Source organism: Nematolebias whitei, chromosome 11, assembly GCF_014905685.2.
Source record: "Nematolebias whitei isolate Nwh7 chromosome 11, NemWhi1, whole genome shotgun sequence".
Taxonomy (NCBI): Eukaryota; Metazoa; Chordata; class Actinopteri; order Cyprinodontiformes; family Rivulidae; genus Nematolebias; species Nematolebias whitei.
In genome coordinates, this window is record NC_056508.1 from 29,257,985 (window position 1) to 29,267,426 (window position 9,442).

Sequence of the window (9,442 nt, forward strand, 5' to 3'; positions counted from 1 at the left end):
ACTGTAAATAAATAAACACTGTTATTTTTTACTCTGAGTCTCGTGTCGTTCCGGGTCTCGTTCGATTGGGTCACTCCTGAGATACCACAGAAATGCTCCTGCCATCTAAGACCCAGAACGAGGCCAGGAACGAGCCGGCCTCGCCACCCTCCCAAGAGGAACGCCTCGTTGGGGTGGAGAAGATGTTGGAATGCATGTTTAAACAGAACCAAGAGACTAAGTCTAACCTTCAGGAGCTTGGAAATATGGTGTTCGCCATTAAACAGACTCTTTCTCCTCCTCCTGCAGCTCCAGTCGCACCTCCAGAGCCAGTCCCTGCCTGCTCGTGCTTAACAGGCCACACTGCGGAAGACATCCTCGTCAAACCATCCGAACTTTTTTCGGGAAACCCTGACCAGTGCGGTGGTTTTCTTCTTCAGTGTGAGCTTGCCTTCAACGGAGCCCCAGGACGTTACAACACTGACAACGCAAAGATCACATTCTTCATTAGTCAACTTAAGGGTAACGCCTTACAATGGGCAACATCTTTTTTGAAGCAACATGAGCTAAAATCTGTTTCATTTAATTTATTACTCACAGAGTTCCGTAAAATATTTGATAGGCCATTGCAGGGACCCAACGCAGAAAAGCGTCTGTTGGGTTTACGTCAGGGCAGGCGACCCGTCTCCGAACACGCACTCGAGTTCCGCGTCATCGCTGCACAAACCGGTTGGAATGAAAGGGCGCTCCAGGGCACTTTCTTAAATTCCCTTTCCGACCACATAAAGGACCAGATAGCTGCACGTGATGAACCTTCCGACTTCAACGCTCTTGTTAACCTCGCTATTTCCATAGACGAACGTTTTCGGGAGCGTTGCCGTGAGCGACGCTTCGACTCCCGGCAATTCTTCACTTCCGGGTTAGGTCCGTCACCAAATAGCTTCCCCATTGAAAACTACAAATCCCAGAGTATTTTCGCGTCTACGTCATCACTACAGCCTGCGTTACCTGAACCCGAGCCAATGCAAGTTGGACGGGCCCGTTTAACTCCTGCCGAACGAAACAGACGTCAGATTCACAATCTTTGTATTTATTGTGGTAGTAAGGGTCATTATATTGCCTCGTGCCCCAGGCAGGGAAACGAGAGTGCCTACCAATAAAAAGAGAGGTATTGGTGGGTACATCCTCATTCTCTCTACAACAGCACAGATTAATGTTACCCACAGTAATTCAAAACAATCAGAATTGTTTTTCCGTCTCAGCATTGTTAGATTCGGGTGCTGAGCAAAATCTTATTAGTCAAAGATTAGTTAATGAATTCGCACTTCCCGTAGTAGAGATCCAGCCCCTCAATATTGCCGGTGTTACTGATGAAACCCTCGCCCAGATCAAATATAAGACCACCGATCTTCATTTAATCACGTCCGGTAATCATCATGAGCACACCAGTTTCCTCGTTTTTGAATCCCCTTCCACGCAAGTCATTTTGGGTCATCCTTGGTTTAAGAAACATAACCCACACATTAATTGGGAACTGGGTAGGATCGAGAGATGGAGCGACAAGTGTCTAAAGAACTGCCTTCGCTCCGGTATCTCGAAACCTTCCCAGAACCCCAGTCCCGACGATGAGATTGACATGTCCCAGGTTCCCTCCGAATATCAAGATTTATCCCCGGTTTTTAGTAAGAGCAAGGCTCTATCTCTCCCGTCTCGTCGCCCTTATGACTGCGCCATTGACCTTCTTCCTGGTGCCCCTTTTCCTGCCAGTCGGCTGTTTAACATCTCTGGCCCAGAAAGAGAGTCAATGAAGACTTACATTGAAGAGTCATTGGACTCCGGTATTATTAGACCATCCACCTCTCCGTTAGGAGCAGGGTTCTTCTTCGTCTCTAAAAAAGATAAGACCCTGCGTCCTTGTATTGATTATCGTGGCCTAAACAACATAACAGTAAAGAACAAATATCCTCTCCCTCTCATAGACTCAATTCATGACCAGCTTCAATCCGCAACCATTTTCACCAAACTCGATCTGCGTAACGCCTATCATCTCGTGCGAATTAAAAGTGGTGACGAATGGAAGACCGCCTTTAAGACTCCTCTAGGTCATTTTGAGTATTTGGTAATGCCCTTCGGCCTTACCAACGCCCCTTCAGTGTTCCAGGCCCTAATAAACGACGTACTTAGGGATTTTCTCGGTGATTTTGTATTCATCTATCTGGACGACATCCTCATTTACTCCAAGAACCCCGAACAGCACGTTACCCATGTTAGAGCAGTTTTACAACGTCTTTATGAGAATCAGCTATTTGTCAAACAGGAGAAATGCGAGTTTCACGTCTCTTCGGTGGCTTTTCTTGGGTTCATTTTTGGTAAAGGCCACTATCGCACGGATCCTGAAAAGACCCGAGCAGTAGTGGATTGGCCCACCCCAGAGACTAGGAAACAGCTTCAACGCTTTCTCGGGTTCGCTAACTTCTATAGACGTTTCATTCGTAACTATAGTAGAGTTGCGGCCCCCCTGTCACAACTCACCTCCATAAATAAAATTTTCAAATGGAACCCCGAAGCAGATACCGCTTTTAAGAAGTTAAAAGAACTTTTTTCTTCACCGCCCATCCTTTCGCATCCGGACCCGAGCCATCAATTCATCTTAGAAGTCGACGCCTCTGATTCTGGTGTTGGGGCCGTTCTGTCCCAGAGGTCCTCCGAGGACAACAAGGTTCACCCATGCGCTTTTTTCTCTCGACGTCTTTCTCCAGCAGAGAGGAACTATGATGTGGGCAATCGTGAGCTCCTCGCCGTCAAGTTGGCCCTCGAAGAGTGGAGGCACTGGTTAGAGGGAACTGAGACTCCTTTCTTAATCTGGACTGATCACAAAAATTTAACCTATTTGAGAGATGCTAAACGTTTGACTCCCCGACAGGCCCGTTGGTCACTCTTTTTCAATAGGTTCAACTACTTACTCACGTTCAAGCCAGGATCCAAGAATGTGAAGCCTGACGCACTCTCCCGCCAGTTTTCACCTCCAGATACCCCCGACCGTCAAGAATCCATCGTACCCTCTACCTGCATTATTGGGGCACTTACTTGGCCTATAGAGAGAGAGATCAGAGAGGCACATAAACACGAACCTGACCCTGGTCTTGGACCCCCCGGAACCTTATTTGTTCCCTCTTCCATGAGGGCCAAGGTTCTGGAGTGGGTCCACACCAATAGACTTTCTTGTCACCCTGGCATAACTCGCATGCTCGCTCTTACTAAGAAACATTTTTGGTGGCAAACCCTTTCCCAAGATGTGAAGGAGTTTGTCGCGGCATGTCCCACCTGTGCCAGGAATAAAACAGGGAACCAACCACCGGCTGGCCTCCTTCATCCTCTACCGTCACCCAGTCGCCCTTGGTCACACATTTCCGTTGATTTCGTTACAGGCTTACCTCCCTCAGAGGGGAACACCACGATACTGACCGTCATCGACAGGTTTTCTAAGGCGGCCCATTTCATTCCTCTTCCTAAGCTACCTTCAGCCCTTGAAACTTCACAGCTCCTTGTCCAACACGTCTTCAGGATCCACGGCATCCCCTCAGACATAGTTTCCGACAGAGGTCCCCAGTTTATTTCTCAGGTATGGCGATCGTTCTGCAAGACACTGGGGGCATCCACAAGTCTCACGTCTGGATATCATCTGCAATCTAATGGCCAGGCCGAAAGATGCAATCAGGAACTAGAGGCCACCTTACGCTGCATCGTGGAGGACAATCCTTCGGCCTGGTCCCGTCACCTGGTCTGGGTTGAGTATGCGCACAATTCACACAAGACCTCTGCAACTGGTATGGCTCCCTTTGAAGCGTCGCTGGGGTACATGCCTCCTCTGTTTCCCAGTCAGGAAACGGACTGCATGGTACCTTCGGTCCTACACCACTTCAGACGGTGTCGTCGAGTCTGGCGACAGACCAGGTTAGCCCTTCTTCGGACAGCTGCCCAAAATAAGAAGTACGCTGACCGCCACCGCTCGACGGCGCCGCCTTACCAGGTTGGTCAAAGGGTGTGGTTGTCCACCAGGGACATCCACCTCAAGGACCTCTCCAGGAAAATGGCTCCTCGATTCATCTGTCCTTTTCCTATCGAGAGGATCATCAACCCAGCAGCAGTCCGTCTCCTACTTCCTGCCTCCATGAAGGTACACCCTACCTTTCATGTTTCTCAGGTTAAACCAGTATCTGAGAGCCCGTTGAGCCCTCCAACCAACCTCCCTCCTCCCCCCCGGTTGATCGACAATCATCCAGCTTTTTCCGTCCGGAAGATCTTGGATGTCCGGCGCCGGGGGAGAGGTTTCCAGTACCTGGTGGACTGGGAGGGTTACGGTCCTGAGGAGCGATCCTGGATTCCACGTTCATTCATCTTGGACCCCAGCCTCATCACTACCTTCTTTCAAGCGCACCCTGAGAAGCGCTTCGGATCGCCTGGAGGCGATTCTTGAGGGGGGGGTACTGTGAGAGTAGCACTTGCTGCAGCTTCCAAGATGGCCGCCAATCACCCCCAGCTGACGGCCATCTCCCTGATGAGCTCCTGCCCCTATTTAAGCCTGCAGACAAGTCTACTCGACACTGGAGCATTGAGTTCCCCCGTTCTTCGTCGCCTCCTGAGTCCAGTCCTGTCTCCACGGGTTCCAGCTCTCAGTTCTCTCGTGCCTTGCCCAAGCTCTGATCTCTCGTGCCTGTCCACTCGGTCTCTGGGTGTGTTCGTCCTGTTCTGAAGCTGCTGCACAGTGCCTCCATCTCACCATCTCCTCTGGAAACTCTGGGTACCTCTTGGATCAACTCCTACAAGAACCACCAACTGTAAGCTAAGGAAGCTATTTGCAAGTTTATATCAAACAACTTACCTGCCCCAGCTGAACTTGTCCTCCGTTTCCAGGAGTTCCAGTCCTGATGCCTGTGCAGCCAGTTTATCACTGTAAATAAATAAACACTGTTATTTTTTACTCTGAGTCTCGTGTCGTTCCGGGTCTCGTTCGATTGGGTCACTCCTGAGATACCACAACTCAGCTGTGGTGGGGTTGTCTCCAAATGGTAATTTTTTTGTACAACCAGCTGTTATTTTCCGCGTTTCATTAAAATTCATGAAGGTTCACAAGATAATTTGTTACATACACACAGATATGGGAAAAACAACATTGTGTTTTGCTTTTGATGGTGGGTAATAAGAACAACAAATAAATAAAAGGAAAAGCTACATACAATAAAGGGGAAAACATCTTGAAGGTCTCAGGAGACTGTTAATAAGGTCAGAGAGGAACAACTGTAGATGTCAAAGGTCAGCTTTTGACACACAAACCTGCAGACCTGCAAACACCACCACACACACATACGCAGAAAGACACATTTTAGCACCACAAAAAGCCATGTACGGCTATTTATTGCAAATCGTTACCCTGTATCCAGGTCTAACCATGTGAAAAATGACACGTGTAAAAGATGTTAATTGTTTGTCTCCTAATTACTTTGAACAAGCAATGCATGCTCTTAAATAAGCACATTCAAATGAAAGCTGAGCCCACATGAACAATGTGCTTGCATAAAAAAATACACATGTAATGACACTTCTTGCACCAGTCAACGCTCACAGAAACATGCACACCACAAACAGCCAAGCAAACACTTTGGAATTAGGAGTGAATCATTGCATCGCACAGCAGGGCCTGGGGAGCTGGGGATTTCCACACAGAGAAAACAGGTGACATCTGACCAATTCCCATACAAATATCTGTTCAGTACAGCCATGTGCAGCTGCTTTTTGTTCAGTTAAACAGCATATATAGGGCAGGTAGAAGGATATGTTTCCATTAAGAAGCAGAGGGTGGAAAATGGTGCACAGGAAGACACACTTTGACCAATGCAGTGGACCAAAGGGTGTCGACAAAAACCCAAATCACCTCAACAGCTGAGACACACCTGCTAATGTGATTACACACACATAAACACACAGGCACACAGAGTGTTGCCTCTGAAATTCAGCCCTGTGCTTACCCATATATGCTTTAGGTGGCCACGCATGGCTTGTTTTCACCACAAATAAAGTTCACAGAAATCGTACACAGATCCATAAACATGGTTCTAGGTTAGGACCAAACTCGGCCCTCTGTCTCACCAAACTGCTTGGGTTTTAAACAGATCTCTTCATTCTTCCTTTCCGGTGACTTGTAAAGAGCTGTCGAGCAGTCCTGCTGGCTGTCTACTGCGGTTTGTCTGTTTTCTAGTAAATTAGAAGTGAGATAGGCTGGATGGACGTAAGCTAAACAACACTGTATTTGTCAAAGTCCCACTAACTCTGATGGGAAATCCCCCCTCGTCTAATTGGTCTGCGTGGATTTTCCAAATTAGCTAGGACAAATAAACATGTCTGCATACCATGAAAATGAGCTAACAGCTAACACTAAAGTGTATTTGGAGCATTTTTGTGTGTACTTGTGACATGCGCTGTTTTTACATAAATGCTTACAAAAAATAAAAACTAATGTGCCATTTATGTGATCAAATATTGCAATCCCAATCAGAGGGTTTAGCACCTACGGGCAGTGAAAGAGTGGCACGAGCTACAGGCAGACAGCTGCTAAAAACCTGCTAAAGTTTGCCATAAAAATGTAGACGCTGCTGTCAACGGTTACATCACACTGTGAGAGTTGAATAAAACATCACTGGTTAACAGAACTGGCTTATTTGCTTTTGCTTCTGGTAATAACATCAACATTTTCTTCAGACCGTCTTTTTTAACAAGCTATCACATGATGTGAAATTCAACAGGGTTATTAGACTGGTTTCTGGGAATTGTTTCAATAAGTTTCCACTCTTTAATGTTATTTAACTTTAATGACAAGGAAACTGTGATCATGAGATACAAAGCATTGTTAAAGAAGGATAGATTTATTGTTTTGTCTTCAGAATTGATCGTTTTATTTTAATCTTTTGACTTCTTTTTGTTAAATGTTGTACTTTTTAATAATATTCTAATGCCAATCTATATCAAGTTCAAGTATCTTTATTGTCATTCGCATCACGAATGAAATTGTGTATTCAAGGTCCCAGTTAAACCCAAAAATAGCAAACATATTGAGTATAAAAAGAAACAGTATATAAGGATCTAAACCAGGGGTCTGCAACCTTTATGATCAAAAAAGCCATTTTACGCCTTTGTTTACTAAATTAAAAGTGATCAGAGCCGCAACAACCTGCTACAACTGGGATTATCAACTGGTGGCCCATGGGCCACTTTAGGTTTGTTGAAGGGGGCTTTTGTGGCCATTAGGGGTGACATTATAAAGCTAAAACATTTCTAATAATTTTTACAATTTAAGACGAATGAAAAGACCATATTCTTGTGTGTGTGTGTGTGGGGGGGGGGGGGGGGTGGTTTTCTAATTACCGGTAATAAAAACTATGAACTATGCAGACCTATGTATTTTTTTTTATTGTGGAACAATTAAATAAGTATAGAAATAAAGCATAAAGTTAAAGTGAGTGTTTTACTCCTTGTACAAGTTCCAATATTCACATATTTGCAAAAAAAATTACAGAAAAATTGCTAAAACTAGTCCTTTTGGTCATTTGTATAACAACCAATAACATTCAGTTTTATGTTAGTTTTGGTCAAAGCTTGAAAGAGCCACTTCAGAGGAACCAAAGAGCCGTGTGTGGCTCCAGAGCCGCAGGTTGTAGACCCCTGATCTAAGATATACGCTAAACCATGTGTTAAACTCAAGGCCCGGGGGCCAAATGTGGCCCTCATTGACATCTTATCTGGCTCCCAAGATGATATGAAAAACGTAAAATACTTCTATCTCTTGAATTGTTTTCATTAATCTTTGATTATGATGTTGAAAGCGCAACAGAGAACATCAAAATAGACCAATCAAACTCTTGTTGAGGAACCTGTGACCAAGAAAAGATGCTGGGTATCTGATTTGGATGTCTTGGTGAGCAGAAAAGCTGTGCAGAGTTGGAGGAATCTTTGACTCAGACCCATGTTATTTATCTTGAACAATATCCTAAAATGACTAATTATACGGACCAGTTAGTGCCTAATTAGACAATTAACTAAGCAGGCAGGTTATTGGCTGGAGAAAAATCAATACAGGGAAAGATAGCAGCGGTGATTGGGTTTGCTTTTTATTAACTTACCTGCTCACCTGCACTGCATACAAAACTACGAGACACTTGATGAGTTATCACAACCCTGAGCCAATATCACTAAACTGATGGACTCAGAATTAAAACGTCACCTTTTAAGTCAAAACATTTTAATCTTGGTCGTTACCAGATCATAATTTGAATGTGTGCACAGCAGCCAGACGACAAAACGAGAGCAAATTAGTAGGAACATGTTAAAGCTGCTGCTCCCACAGGAGAGAGAGCGTAAGGGCCCACTGCAGATCTTATCTGTTCCCCGTGTCATCACTACAAACCTGTTCTCCTTTTAATGCCCTCCCCTCCAACTCTCGCTGCCTTTTCTTTTAGTCTAAAATCACACAGAGGGTCCATCTTTCTGTGGCAGGTTTGTCCCTGACGTAAATGCATGGTTATGCACACAAACACACACACACACACACAGCTCCTCTTCAGCATGCACAACGCTGGCATCCAGTCAAATTGGCGCTAAATTGTATTAAAATAGTGCAGCGTTCATCGCAAATTTACATGGGAATTAGGGAGAGTAGCAGTAATTACTCCAGGCTAGTGGCGCTAATTGAATAAGGGTGCAGGCTCTCTCTCCTCTTTTCTTCTCTGTGCACACACAAAGCCTCCGTGATTCTCTCCAATGTCATTGTGCCACTGCTTTGCCCTTTCAAGGGCCCGCGTTGTACATGAAGGCAAAAGATAGCTGTGGGGGGGTGATTTGCATGTGTTACTGTCTCTTTGTGCATTTCCAGTACTTTTTCCCCACTGTATAAACCAGTGATATGGATGTAACAGCCTGTTGTCTTGTATGTGAGATCTCAGACGTTTATTTGTGCTCCCGAGTCACGTGGGAAATTAAATAGATAAAATCTGTGCACATTAAGATGTAGATGTTCGTTCAGGGAGTGTCTGTGTGTGTGTGGGGCGGGGGGGGGGGGGGGTCGAGTCATTCCTGTGGGAGACAAATCAGAAGCAGAGTGAAGAATATGAGACGATAGCCGGACATGACCGGAGCACAAACAGACAGCCGGGGGCCGTGTTTGAAGTAGGCCTCGGAGAGAACGTGTTGTCTTTGAGGTGTGGTGAATATGAAAGTATCGTAACTGTCACACACACACGCACACACGCGCGCACACACTGACTTTCCCATTGGTGAATTTGCATGGCAAAGTACCTGCTGGCTAATTCCCATGTTGGCTTAATTCTGTAGTTGAATGTATGAACGGATCCCTGCAAGAGCTCAGCTGCATTGTGGGAAATCAGACCAAAAACATCTCAACTCCTATATATAT